Source organism: Rhinatrema bivittatum, chromosome 2 (assembly GCF_901001135.1).
Source record: "Rhinatrema bivittatum chromosome 2, aRhiBiv1.1, whole genome shotgun sequence".
Classification (NCBI taxonomy): Eukaryota; Metazoa; Chordata; class Amphibia; order Gymnophiona; family Rhinatrematidae; genus Rhinatrema; species Rhinatrema bivittatum.
In genome coordinates, this window is record NC_042616.1 from 397,717,078 (window position 1) to 397,732,312 (window position 15,235).

Genomic DNA, 15,235 nt, shown 5'->3' on the forward strand with positions numbered 1-15,235 from the left:
ATGGTGGCCCTCCCACCGTGAGGAAGGCAGGCCAAGAGCTTTGGCCTGCTCTTGCTCGAGAGTCTCCTGTCCGTCTGTGCTCCTACTGGCACCCGAGTGTCCGGGACTCCGCCTCATCCAGTGTAGACTTCTTTATTCTATCGTTGCTGCCTCAGGTCTGACCTCAGTGATCTCTTCATCCACGACATCATATGGAGGCCCACCTAAGTCCAGCCGGCCCCGGCACCCAAAGGCTCAACCTACAGGGAACGAGGGCTGGTATTGGTGAAGCGCCGGCTGGCCTTCGTACCTTAGCCCATTCTGCCTGCTGACAGTGAGGACCCAAAAGTCCCTACTATGGGCTGCGCCAACCCCACCTCAGCCCAAGGGTCCACCTCCGGTGCAACATAAGCATCTGTTGCACGACATTGGCTTATATACATGGTAGGGGTGTGCATTCGTTTGCAACGTATTGGCTATCTGCAACATATAGGTCCATATTCGTTGTATTCGTGGGTTCACAAAACGTATTGCGATCCCCCATGAATAAAACATATCATATGTTTTATACTTTTGGCGCACTCGCAGTGATTGCTAAGCGGCCGTTTGAAATAGGAGAATGCCATTTGGGTAGATCCATAGACAAAAACCAGCCCTTTCCTGTGAGTCATCAGTGACCTCACAGCCCTGTCATAGAGTGGGTTGGACAGGTTGGCAAGGAGACCAGAATGCAATGTATCAACGGTAAGAATTTTGGCCATGCAGCCAATCGCGCTCTCATTCAGTGGTTGGTGACGCTTTTGCTGATGACCCAGCACTATATATACTTAAGCACGCGGCGTGCCACACACTATCTTTGCAGGGGTGGTCTGGGAAGGTGGCCTGGTCTGTGAAAGGTGGCTGCACTCAGAGCTAGTCTGAGTTCTCAAATCTGTATTCAATTGCTAGCTAGGCTAGCTACTTCGATAGAAAAACATATTTGTTCTGCATTTGGCTGCAGTGCCAGCTACTGGCCCTGGTTTTTTTAATGCAAATATTCTTATTGATCTGAAACGGTTTTTCTCTGCAATGAGAGAAGCTGCTAGCACTAGCAGTGGCATTTTGCTTCTTATTTTACCCCCTGGGGTCAGTTGCAAGAAGCATTTGGGTGTTGTGGGTAGGAGATATATTCAATTTCTAGCTATTTTGACAGAATTGCTATTGGAAAAGATATTTCATCGATTTTGTTCTGTGCCAAGCAATGGTATTTTGTTAACTGCAGTAGTTTGTTTTTGTTTTTTTTTTATTGAACTCACTGTCTTTCTGTGCTCTTTTAATCAAAGAAGGCAGTGCACTGGGCATCAGTGATAGTGGGCACTGGGCAGTTTTGCAGACTCACATATATTGGGACAGCAGTGCTCTGTGAAGCCAAATCCCCAGTGGGCCTCTTTTGTACTTTCAAGCTCGGGGTGTGCACACACATTACATTAGTGCACATCAAGGTACTGTGCACATGGGCAGCTAGTTTTGCAGACTCAAGTATATTGAGACAGTGCTGGTCTGTGAAGTCAAATCCCCAGTGGGCTTCTTTTTTAGTTACCACTTTGTTGTGTGCACATACATTACATTAGTGCACATCAAGGAACTGTGCTTGTGGGCAGCCAGTTTTGCAGACTCAAGTATATTGGACAGTGGAGGTCTGTGAAGCCAAATCCCCAGTGGGCCTCTTTTGGAAATAATTCTTTTAATTGAAATCCCTAGTACGCAGTGACATTAAATCCATAATGTCAGGGAAAGCTAGACGTGGTTGGGTGATTGGGACTGGGAAAGGAGACACCTCAAAAAGGAGTGCCAGTCCCCCATTAAAGTTAAAAAGGGACCTGTTACAATCTAAACTCTTTGGAGGGGCAGGCAGTTCCATCCGAAAAAAAAATGAAATCTAAATATGATGCATCGCCACCACATGTTTCTGATCCTGTAGTTTTGGAGGTGAGGCAAGGGGAGGCTGAGACATGCAAGACAAAATGTCAACACCCAAAAGCAGCAGTGGGACAGCAGTCTTGACTTCGTGTTGACAATGTAGCGCAGTTATAGTTTGATTCTGATTCCGATGAAGAATCATCTTGTGTCGGATTCTCATCAGAAACAGAAGAAGTAATAGCTGATGAAGTTTTAGGAGGATTTGTTAGTCCTGTCTTAGCCTCTACTTCAGTGCAGCAGGGGAGAGATGAAACTGATGATGAGAAGGAGGAAGAGCAGTCAGTGCAGGCACATAGTGTGACTGAGGCCCCGGCATTGCTTCTCAGGGTACACCCACTATTTCAGCTCCAGTGCTAGCATCCACCCCCAAGGCTATACAGAAGGGAGGATCACGATAGACATCTGCAATCTGGAGCCATTTTAAAGTGATGGAGGACCCGCGTTTGCTCAGTCTATTTACTGTGGTAGGGCAATTAGCAGAGGCAAGCAAATGGGACATCTATCTAATTTTGACTTGATGCATCCTATGAAGAGGCAACACTCAACAACAGTACTTCCATTTGGGAATGGTGGCAGTATAAGTCAGGGGTCCCCTTTCAAGCACCGTAAAGTGGTTGAAAAGAAGCAGAGTCACCCCACACCCTCAGCCCCTTCTAGCAGTCAGGTGGCAGGCCAGCAATCCTCTGATATGTGGCAGAAGTGACAACCCACCATGGAGGAAATGGGATGAAGTGCAGTAACGCTATCACGAGGTAGGAGAAAGGCAACCTCAAAAGTTGTAACCAGGAGCATTGGGAAAATGATTGCCCTTGATGACCAGCCCTTGCAGATAGTGGAGAATGTGGGTTTCAAGCATGTTCTGAAGGTCGTACTTCCAAATTACAAAGTCTCCTCCAGAACCATATTTAGCAGAAAGGTCATCCCCAGCCTGTACAAGCAGTGTCACAGTTGCATACAAGCACTGCTAGCTAAGGCAGAGGGGAGTGTGCATTTCACCTGCCATATCTGGATCGCTATGAATGCTGCACACTCTTACCTCTCCTTGACAGCACACTGGTGGTACCTGGCTGAGACAGGGGCAGGCAGCAGCTCTATTAGTGAACAAGTATCAGAGTGGAGAGGGGCTTTACTGCACCCCACCTGACGGACCAGGCCCATACTGCAGCCAATATTCTAGCATGCATCAGGCAGATGCTGGAGGGCTGGCAACTACACCAGCAAGACAGGAATCCTCAGGCAAGGTTCTTTGTCACAGACAATGGTGCAAACATGGTTAAGGCAATAACCGAGGAGCGTTTTAAGAACATTCAATGCTTTGCACACACTCTGCACCTGGTAGTGAAGTCAGCTCTGGGGTTGGAGTCCAAGCACCAAGAGAATGAATACGTGCAGGACTTAATACACAAGTGCAGGGACATAGCAGGGCACTTCCACAGAAGTGTGAAGGTGGGGCAGCTTCTTCAACAAAAGCAGACTGATTTGGAGATGCCTCACAAGCGTCTCATTCAAGACATTGCCACCTGGTGGAATTCCACCTATATGATGCTACAGAGGTTAGTGGAGCTGCAGACACCCCTTCATGAACTTTCTGGTTCAATGGACATAGGTGTGCAGAATCCCCTAGGGCATCATGATTAGTTAGTCATGAGTCAGCTGGTAAAAATCCTGCAGCCCATCAAGGATGTCACAGAGAAGCTGAGTTCCAGAAGTGCCACCTTGGCTGACATCATCCCTATAGTTAATTTCCTGGATGAAAATTTGGAGGCCTTTAAACAGGAAGAGGGAATGACAGCTGAGGTGCTGCATTGTCTGGATGTTTTGCAGCAGCAGGTGCAAGAGAGATTATAGCCTTTAACAGAAGAGCACACATACATGCTTGCCACAGTCTGTGATCCCCGTGTGAAAGGGAAACTCGCCCGACAGTCTAATTGTCTGTCATTTGTAAAGGAACTGCTGTTACTAAATGTCCGTGAACAGGAGCACCATAGGCAGAGACAGATCAGGCATGAAGCAGAGGAGGAAACAGCGGGAACTTCAGAGAGTTGTGCTAGCCCAAGCAGGAGCAGCATTCTGTCAGTGATAGCTAGTGCCTCCTCCTCCTCCACTTCAGTACGCCAAAGGCATGTTGCCCATAAAGATTCATCTTTTCTGCTATGGGCTAGAGAGAAAGCAACTGGCATGTGTGACTCTGAGGCCACCCAAGTAAAAGAGACACCAGGACAACTGTCAGTGACACGGTATCTCTCAGAGCCCACAGAGGAAATGCAGACAGATCCACTGGCATATTGGGCACACAAGTCCACTGTCTGGCCACACCTAGCCAAAGTGGCTCAGTGATATCTGTCATGTCCACCAACCAGTGTGCCCAGTGAACATGTATTTTCAATGATAGGGGATATCATGAGCCCTCACCGCTCCAGGCTGGCACCAGAGTTGATGGAAATGCTAGTGTTTTTGAAATTAAACCTGCCTTTGCTTGGGTTTCCCAATTTTTCCTGTGAATGGGAAGATGAATAATATAAGAACATAAAAAGCTGACTTAAGATGTTTGGAGCTTGCATATTTCATATGCTCAATATTTTTCATGACCTTTATAATATGGGCCATGTTCCCTAAATCTTTCTTCGGTGCCAACAGTAATGTTTCTTGTACTATCGAAAACTGGTGGTAGTTGCACTCTAGTTCATCCTCTGTATTCCCATTGTTTACAGAGGCACTGTGTAAACCACAAAGTCAACATAGGTTGATATTGTAGCTTTGGACTTGAGTGGTGGTTTTCGTATTTCTGAGAACTCTTCATGTTCCTTTGTCATCAGCTAAAGTGCATAAGTACAGTTAATAGCTTCTGGGTATTCACAAATAATCTCCAGCTCAGTTCTTGCTTCACAAATGACAGTCTCTATTGCTCTAAAAGCATCCTCTTTTGAATTATCTTTCAGAAATGAAAAAGATGACATTTTCTTCTGGCAGTGAACCAATTCAGGAAGAAGTGACAGGTCAAACCACAATATACCTGCACAAAGGAAATCCTCTAACGCTGTGCCTGTCTGTCCAGGATTTACGCCCCTATGAGGGTTTGACCTCTAATGCTGTGCCTGTCCATCCAGGATTTATGTCTCTGTTAGGGTTTGACCTCAAATGCTGTGCCTGTCCTTCCAGGTCTTATGTCCCTACAAGAGTTTGACCTCTATCCTGGAATGCTGTGCCTGTCCGTCCAGGCCTTATGTCCCTAAAAGGGCTTGACCTCTATCCTTGAATGCTGTGCCTGTCCATCTAGGCCTTATGTCCCTAAAAGGCTTGACCTCTATCCTCAAATGCTGTGCCTGTCCATCCAGGCCTTATGTCCCTACAAGGGCTTGACCTCTATCTTCAAATGCTGTGCCTGTCCATCCAGGCCTTATGTCCCTACAAGGGCTTGACCTCTATCCTCAAATGCTGTGCCTGTCCATCCTGGCCTTATGTCTCTATGAGGGTTTGATCTTGAATGCTGTGCCTGTCCATCCAGGCCTTATGTCCCTACAAGGGCTTGACCTCGAAAGCTGTGCCTGTCTGTTCAGGCGTTATGTCTCTATGAGGGTTTGACCTCAAATGTGTGCCTGTCCATCCAGGCCTTATGTCCCTACAAGGGCTTGACTTCTATCCTCAAATGCTGTAGCTGTCCATCCTGGCCTTATGTCTCTATGAGGGTTTGACCTCAAATGCTGTGCCTGTCCATCCAGGTTTTACATCTCTATGAGCGTTTGACCTCTAATGCTGTGCCTGTCCGTCCAGACTTTATGTCCCTAAAAGGGCTTAACTTCTATGCTTGAATGCTGTGCCTGTCCATCCAGGCCTTATGTCCCTAAAAGTGTTTGATCTCTATCCTTGAATGCTGTGCTGTGCCTGTCCATCCAGGTTTTATGTCCTTACAAGGGCTTGACCTGTATCCTCAAATGCTGTGCCTGTCTGTCCAGGCCTTATGTCCCTAAAAGGGATTAATCTCTATGATTGAATGCTGTGCTTGTCCATCCAGGCCTTATGTTCCTAAAAGGGCTTGACCTCTATCCTCGAATGCTGTGCCTGTCTGTCCAGGCCTTATGTCCCTAAAAGGGATTAATCTCTATGATTGAATGCTGTGCTTGTCCATCCAGGACTTATGTCCCTAAAAGGACTTGACCTCTATCCTCGAATGCTGTGCCTGCCTGTACAGGCCTTCTGTCTCTATGAGGGTTTGACCTCTAATGCTGTGCCTGTCCATCCAGGCTTTATGTGTCTACGAGAGTTTGACCTCAAATGCTGTGCCTGTTCATCCAGGCTTTATGTCTCTATGAGGGTTTGACCTCGAATGCTGTGCCTGTCCATCCAGGCTTTCTGACTCTACGAGGGTTTGACCTCGAATGCTTTGCCTGTCTGTCCAGGCTTTATGTCCCTACAAGGGTTTGACCTCAAATGCTGTGCCTGTCTGTCCAGGCTTTATGTCTCTATGAGCTTTGACCTCGAATGCTGTGCCTATCCATTCAGGCTTTCTGTCTCTATGAGGGTTTGACCTTGAATGCTTTGCCTGTTCATCCAGGCTTTATGTCTCTATGAGGGTTTGACCTCTAATGCTGTGCATGTCCATCCAGGCTTTCTGTCTCTATGAGAGTTTGACTTCGAATGCTTTGCCTGTCCATCCAGGCTTTATGTCTCTATGAGAGTTTGACCTCTAATGCAGTGCCTGTCCATCTAGGATTTATGTCTCTATGAGTGTTTGACCTCTAATGCTGTGCCTGTCCATCCAGGCATTATGTCCCTATGAGGGCTTGACCGCTAATGCTGTACCTGTCCATCTAGGCCTTATGTCCCTAAAAGGGCTTGACCTCTATACTCGAATGCTGTGCCTGTCTGTCCAGGCCTTATGTCTCTAAAAGGGCTTAACCTCTAACCTTGAATGCTGTGCCTCTCCGTCCAGGACTTATGTTCCTAAAATAGCTTGACCTCAAATGCTGTGCCTGTCCGTTAACATTTGTAATGTAGGAACATAAAAAGCTGACTTCAGATGTTTGGAGCTTGCATATTTCATAGGTTTAATAGTTTTCCTGACCTTCATAATATGGGCCATGTCCCAGAAATCTTTCTTAGGTGCTATTGAAAACTGGTGGTAGTTGCACTCTAGTTCAACCTCTATGTTCCCATAGTTTATAGAGGCACTGTAGGGTATAAAATCAACATAGGTTGATATTGTAGATTTGGGCGGAAGATGACATCAGCACTTCTTTTGGTCCTAATGGCTGAACCCTCGTTGCAAAGGGAAACCTCAGTCTCTGGCAATTCAAAATACTAATCCTTCACAGCATGGATCCTTCAGTAAAAGAAACAATTTTCTTTTCATTTCAGGGCAGAGAAGAGAACTTCCTCCATCTTGCTCATGAAGTCATGATCTGGTTGCACATGCTTAAATCCTAACAATTTGTACCATTATATACTCTAGGGGCCAACCCATTCGTAGAGCCCTTTCCTGCTCAAAGGAAAGGAAACTCTCCCCGGTGTAGCAGCCTATCTCTTAACACCTGTTGACCCATGTTGAACCACTGTTCACATGGCACCCTGCTCCATGTCGCCATGCTTTGAAGGCTCATGCTCCACTCTAGGGGCCAACCCATTCCGGGGAGCCCTTCCCTGCTCAAAGGAAAGGGAACTCTCCCTGGGTGTAGCCAGCCTGTACCTACCCTCTGACCCATGTTGAACCGCTGTTCACATGCACCCTCCTCCGCCTCGGCCTTGAAAATTCTCATTTGTATATCTGCTACATCCACCAGATTTTAAAAGACCAGCGAGAGCTCACTAGACACCAATGGAAACACCCCACTCTAAGGGCGAACCCATTCAAGGGAGCCCTTTCCTGCTCAAAGGAAAGGTAACTCTCCCCAGGGCCAGCCTATCTTGCCCCTATCAAAACCACAGGGATCAGACTACCTCCACTCTGCCAGCCTGTCTTGCCCCTATAAGCTTTCTGCCACTCTGCCTTGCTGCCATACACCAGATGACTCACTTAACTCCTTGTGATGTTCTTGCCACTATCATGGTTCCTCAGTGTGTTGGTGCTAGTCTTTCTGCTTGCTATGTTCCCCCTTCATTGTGCTGTAGGATGTTGATGCCACTTGTCTTGCCGCTTTGCCTGTCGTGCTGCCTTTGAGGGTTCATGCATTAGAGATGTGAATCGTGTCCTCGATCGTCTTAACGATCGATTTTGGCTGGGAGGGGGAGGGAATCGTATTGTTGCCGTTTGGGGGGGTAAAATATCGTGAAAAAATCATGAAAAATCGTGAAAAATCGAAAAAACGTAAAATCGCAAAACCGGCACATTAAAACCCCCTAAAACCCACCCCGACCCTTTAAATTAAATCCCCCACCCTCCCGAACCCCCCCCCCCCCAAATGACTTAAATAACCTGCGGGTCCAGCGGCGGTCCGGAACGGCAGCGGTCCGGAACGGGCTCCTGCTACTGAATCTTGTTGTCTTCAGCCGGTGCCATTTTCCAAAATGGCGCCGAAAAATGGCGGCGGCCATAGACGAACACGATTGGACGGCAGGAGGTCCTTCCGGACCCCCGCTGGACTTTTGGCAAGTCTTGTGGGGGTCAGGAGGCCCCCCCCAAGCTGGCCAAAAGTTCCTGGAGGTCCAGCGGGGGTCAGGGAGCGATTTCCCGCCGCGAATCGTTTTCGTATGGAAAATGGCGCCGGCAGGAGATCGACTGCAGGAGGTCGTTCAGCGAGGGTTCCGGCGCCTCGCTGAACGACCTCCTGCAGTCGATCTCCTGCCAGCGCCATTTTCCGTACGAAAACGATTCGCGGCGGGAAATCGCTCCCTGACCCCCGCTGGACCTCCAGGAACTTTTGGCCAGCTTGGGGAGGGCCTCCTGACCCCCACAAGACTTGCCAAAAGTCCAGCGGGGTTCCGGAAGGACCTCCTGCCGTCCAATCGTGTTCGTCTATGGCCGCCGCCATTTTTCGGCGCCATTTTGGAAAATGGCGCCGGCTGAAGACAACAAGATTCAGTAGCAGGAGCCCGTTCCGGACCGCTGCCGTTCCGGACCGCCGCTGGACCCGCAGGTTATTTAAGTCATTTGGGGGGGGGGGTTCGGGAGGGTGGGGGATTTAATTTAAAGGGTCGGGGGTGGGTTTTAGGGGGTTTTAGTGTGCCGGCTCACGATTCTAACGATTTATAACGATAAATCGTTAGAATCTCTATTGTATTGTGTTCCATAACGGTTTAAGACGAATTTAAAATTATCGGACGATAATTTTAATCGTCCTAAAACGATTCACATCCCTATCATGCATCGGTGCTCTCTTTTGAAGCTATGGTGTGTTTTTTACACTCTCGCTGTTGCTTTGTGCCTCTGTTAAAACACTCTTGCCACTTCTGGTACCCCTTTGCTCCTTTACAGTGCCTTAGGCCATTCATGCCACTTTGGTGCCACTTTGCCACAGTCTAAGTACCTTGGAGCTCTTTCTTGTTCTGATGATTGCTCCCCAGTAGTTTCATCAGAATTGATAATGAAACCCCAATTCTGCAGCCAAAAATAGGCTGCAAATACTTCCCCCCATTGACTTTAATGGGAATTGGAAAACGAATACAACTTATCAACGGATCGGGGTCCCCATTGAACGAATACAACGTATTTGGGTCTCGACAAATACAAATAACGAATCGGACGACTCCGTCCCTTCTGCACATTCCTAATACATGGCGCCTTAATATGGACAAAAGTAGGCTTGGCTACTACCAAAATGTTTTCCAGATCACTCAAAAATGGAATAACATTTTTGGTGAAAATTGTATCCTGAAAACAAGCACCATCCCAAGATTCCCCATGTTCTTTGATTACCCACAACATTTTCTTTGCTGTGAATATGGCAAAAATACCATTGAAAGCAAGGTATTTGACAATTTTGTGATAATTTTCCTCATTGCTAATTTCATTTAAAGTTTTTGACCAAACACGATCATTTTGAAAATTTAGTTTTCAAATTGACCAAAAGAAATATTGGTCGGAAGGCACTAAGTAAAAGAAATCCTCTTCATCCCAATTTCGTAACAAATTTGCCAGCCAGAACCTGCTTAGAAATGGGTTTTGGTTTTCAATGGTTTTCAAATAACATGAAATGCCTGGATATCAGCCCTGACTTGCTAATGATAAACTGTTCCTCTATGAACTTTTTTTTTCCTCTCATCCAAAATAGCTTTTATTCTGCTTTTATTCTGTTTTTATTCTGCTTGCTGCTGGAATTTTCAATTTTCTTTTGGCTTTCTTGAGACTATTTTAGTGATCGATCTTCACCAAATTCTGTAAAACACTCGTCTGCAGTCTTGCCGCATGTCCTCTGAACCTATTGTTGCTTCGACCTCATTTTTCATTAATCCACTTTTTCATAATAAAAGTTGCTCCAGCATCACACACCTCATGAAATGCAATACACTTAATATAGTCAATCTGATACTGTTTTTCACTAGTTTATATTCCGGCTATAAATAATAAATTTAAGTAAAGTGTAAGGTACTGTTAAATTCAAAATTGAATGGCCTACAAAATGGTACAAAAATTATATCAGTGGGATAATCTAGTTGGGTGCTGGGGGGGTGGGGGGGGGGAGAGGCAAAGTTTATGCAATACCCAGTACAATTCATATCACAAAACTACTTATATAGCACTTTAATGGCCCTATATATGGCACTGTAAAGGCCCTATTTTAAAATTGGAATGCAAACATTTTGTATTTATATTGGCATGCAAATATCTTAATGAGAAACTCTGTAACACTAGTTGGAATTTGCAGAAGTAAAGTTGGTATTTTTATGTTCCCACCGGGATAAGGGTGGCCAAGTATGACAAGGAGCAGATTTCTCACAAAAGTGTTAAACAAACCAAAGTCAGTATTTTAAAGTAATCTGAAAAAAAAAATCAACACCAGTCCTCAAGCCAGGACAAGATTGAAAGCCTTGTCCGGACAGTGTGCTGAGAAGTCAATCTGGAGAAGCAATGCTGCTCAATTTGAAGCAGAAGTGCGCTGGAGCCAGGAACAAGTTATCACTAGTCTGCCAGCACTGAACAACCTGAGCAGTTTAACCTGTTGCTTCCAACCCAGCATCTTATTGCCTGCATTATTACAAAGTCATGCTTCCTTTCTCTGTGCTTTTTTTTGTTCTTACTACATAGTTGCTTACCTTTGTTTTGTGGGAGTGAAAGGTAAAGGTCCTAGCTTTGTCATAGATTATAGCAGCAAATAAGGATCATTGTACACATCTACTCTTAAAAAGAACAAAATGAGCACTGCCATTCACAATAAATATAAATATAGAAAAAATGAGGGCACTGAACTTTACCAAAACAAATCTATGCATGCTCAATATTCTAAAATACACATACCAGACGCCAGAGTAGTATCAGAACAAAATTATGCTGAGAGATTGAATCCGGTGTTTCTTGCACACAATGGGCTGCAAACAGACTCATAGACCAGCAATCTCTTCTTAATCATTTACTGTTCTAGAATATAATAACTCAACTTTATTCGACATCTATCTAAACATTTTTTGTATTACGCAAAAATATCAAATACTTATCTAAAATGAAACCGCAGAACATTCCTAACTGCTCATGCCTGACACCGCAGTGTTTGGGCAGTCCAAAATGCCCACCTCAGTGGCTTCACAATGTAAGCTCAAAATGGCATACACATTTAATTTCATCTACCTTTTGGAAGCCCAGTCTTCCAGTCTCACAAGGTCCTCATGCAATTTAACACAATCCGTTTGTGATGTGACAACTCAGAATAATTTTATGTTTTCTGCAAATCTGATCACCTCACTTGCTGCTCCCTTTTCCAGAAAATTTTAGAAAATATTAAAAAGCACTGGTCCCAGTATACTATCTGGTCTAGGTGATTTGCTACTGTTTAGTTTTTCAATCAGTCCTATTACATAAGAACATAAGAAATTGCCATACTGGGTCAGACCAAGGGTCCATCGAGCCCTGCATCCTGTTTCCAACAGTGGCCAATCCAGGCTAACAAGTACCTGGCAAGTACCCAAAAACTTCCATGTTCACCATGATTTGTGTCACTTTTTCTGAAAAATCATCATTGAATATATATTATGGCATAGGTATCTCCAAAACATCCTCTCTAGTAAACACAGAAGCAAATAATGAATTTAATCTTTCCACAATGGCCTTATCATTCCTAAGTGCCCCTTTAACCCCTTGATAGTTTAACAGTCCAACCAATTCCCTCACATGCTTCCTGTATATTTAAAAAAATATATGTGTTTTTGTTGCTATGGGCAGCTTCTTTTCAAATTCTCTTTTAACCTGTCTTATCAATATTTTACATCTAACTTACCAATGGATGGATCCTTTTTCCAATTTTTGAAAGAATTTCTTTTGGCTAAAATAGCCTCATTCACTTCACCTTTTAACCATGCTAGAAGATGTTAGGCCTTCCTTCCATCTTGCTAATGCATGGAATACATCTGATCGGGTATCCATGATGGTATTTTCAAACAATGAGATAAATACAGAAAGTATATCTCCTCCTGAAACCAATACAATTAAATACATAAACTGAGGTCTAATGTATGTTCCAAATCATTTTTATACAATTTATCAAAAATGTATAACAATCTACTTTTATTCAAAAATACAATGTACATCAATATAAAATAACTGAAGTGCACCCTACAATTAATAAAACATTATTATATTATAATACCACATTTTAAAAATCACCATACAATATCAGTCATACCAACATATCCTCACATATTCACATACACCCACATACATACATACATTAAAATACCATAAATCTATAAACCCCACCTACTGTTTAAGTATTCTATATTACCACTTATCTTTATCTGTTTCCCTTACTCACTTATTTACCAAGGGACAGCGTCTCTTGGCTGAAATGGCAGCCATTTTGGCTTTGGTTTGGAGAGTAGTGTGGTGATTTAAGTGATGGAGTAATGAGGTACACTGGTTTATTTTATGGTGTGACGAGCTGTAGGTTTGCATCAGTGGCACTTTTGAATATATCATTGAAGATTAGAGATGTGAATTGGAACCGGAATCGGTTCGGTTCCGGTTCCGATTCAAATCTTACAATTTTTATAGTCTGGCATGATTGGTTTTTTGTTTATCGGCTGTGCCCGAGCCGATTAAAAATGACCCCTTTGCTCTCAGGCCATCGGCTGCGCTAATAAAAATGGCACCGATGGCCCTTTGCCCTTACCATGTGACAGGATATTCGTGCCATTGGCCGGCCCCTGTCACATGGTAGGAACACTGGATGGCCGGCACCATCTTTAAAGATGGTGCCAACCATCTTTAAAATGGCCTGTCACATGGTAAGGGCAAAGGGCCATCGGCACCATTTTTATTAGTGGCAGCCAACGGCCCGAGAGCGGGAGATTGCTCCCCGCGCCCCCACTGGACCACCAGGTAATTTTAAAACGGTTTTGGGGGGGGGGGGGGGTTCGGGAGGGTGGGGGAAGCAAAGGGGTCATTTTTAAAGGGTTGGTGGGGTTTTTTTTATCGGGCCATCGGCACCATTTTTATTAGTGGCAGCCAAAATGGTGCCGATGGCCCGAGAGCAGGAGATCGGTCCCGGGGCTTCCACTGGACCACCAGGTACTCGTAAAACATTTTTGGGGGGGGGGGGTTTGGGAGGGTGGGGGAAGGTAAGGGTTTAGTTTTAAAGGGTCGGGGTGGGTTTAGAGGTTGTTTTGGTGTGCTGGTTTTCCCGCCCTCCCCCCAAATAACTCCCGTTAGTGGACACTAACCCATTAACGATTTTTCACGATAAATCAAGGGAATTTCTATTGTATCGCGCACTCTAATGATTTTTGATGATTTAAAAAATATCGGACGATTTTTTTAAATCGTCAAAAAACGATTCACATCCGTATTGAAGATCTTTGTTATTTGAATGAGAAAAATTCAGTTGGTCTAGTTTGAATCCTCATGGTTCATGATAGATATCTTTTGGAGTCACACTGAAGCACTGTATTGAAATCAGAATACCATAAAGGAAAAGAGATGGATAAACTGTCCATTGATGGGATGTATTGGTTCACTGTATTCACATTTATGGCACTCACCAGTGAAGAATTCATGTTGGAAGAATTGATGTTAGGAGCTTTCTTCTGAGTTAGTGTTGACAGGGCATCAGGGCCATATTTACAGTGTATATTAGTAGAATATTTTTGTTTGATGAATCGATGTTGGAAATTGTCCTGTTGAGTTAGTGTGGATATGTTATATGAATATATCCCCTGAAGAATCCCGTTAGAGGGTGAAACAAGGGACCTTGTAGGGACACAGGAAATAGGAAAGCAAGACAATAGATAAATAAGTGAGCAAGGGAAATAGGAATAGATAAGTGGTAATACAGAGTACCTAAATAGTAGGTGGGGTTTATAGATTTACGGTATTAAGAACATAAGAACATAAGAACATGCCATACTGGATCAGACGAAGGGTCCATCAAGCCCAGCATCCTGTTTCCAACAGTGGCCAATCCAGGCCATAAGAACCTAGCAAGTACCCAAAAACTAAGTCTATTCCATGTTACCATTGCTAATGGCAATGGCTATTCTCTAAGTGAACTTAATAGCAGGTAATGGACTTTTCCTCCAAGAACTTATCCAATCCTTTTTTAAACACAGCTATACTAACTGCACAAACCACATCCTCTGGCAACAAATTCCAGAGTTTAATTGTGCGTTGAGTAAAAAAGAACTTTCTCCGATTAGTTTTAAATGTGCCACATGCTAACTTCATGGAGTGCCCCCTAGTATTTCTATTATCCGAAAGAGTAAATAACCAATTCACATCTACCCATTCTAGACCTCTCGTGATTTTAAACATATTATTTTAATGTATGTATGTATGTGGGTATATGTGTGTATGTGAGGATATGATAGTATGATTGATATTGTATGATGTATGATTGATATTGTATGATGTATGATATTGTAAAATGTGGTGTTATAATATAATAATGTTTTATTAATTGTGGGGTGCACCTCAGTTATTTTGTATTGATTTTGTATATTGTATTTTTTAATAAAAGTAGATTGTCATACATTTTTGATACATTGTATAAAAATGATTTGGAACATACATTAGACTTCTGTTTATGTATTTGATTTTCAAACAGTGTTCATACCAGATGTACACGCTTAACCTTTGTAGCTTCACTTTTTAGTTTTTTTCTATTTTCCTTGTTTTATCAGTCTTCCTTTTGAAAGTTAATGCTTAGAGCTGCAGATTACT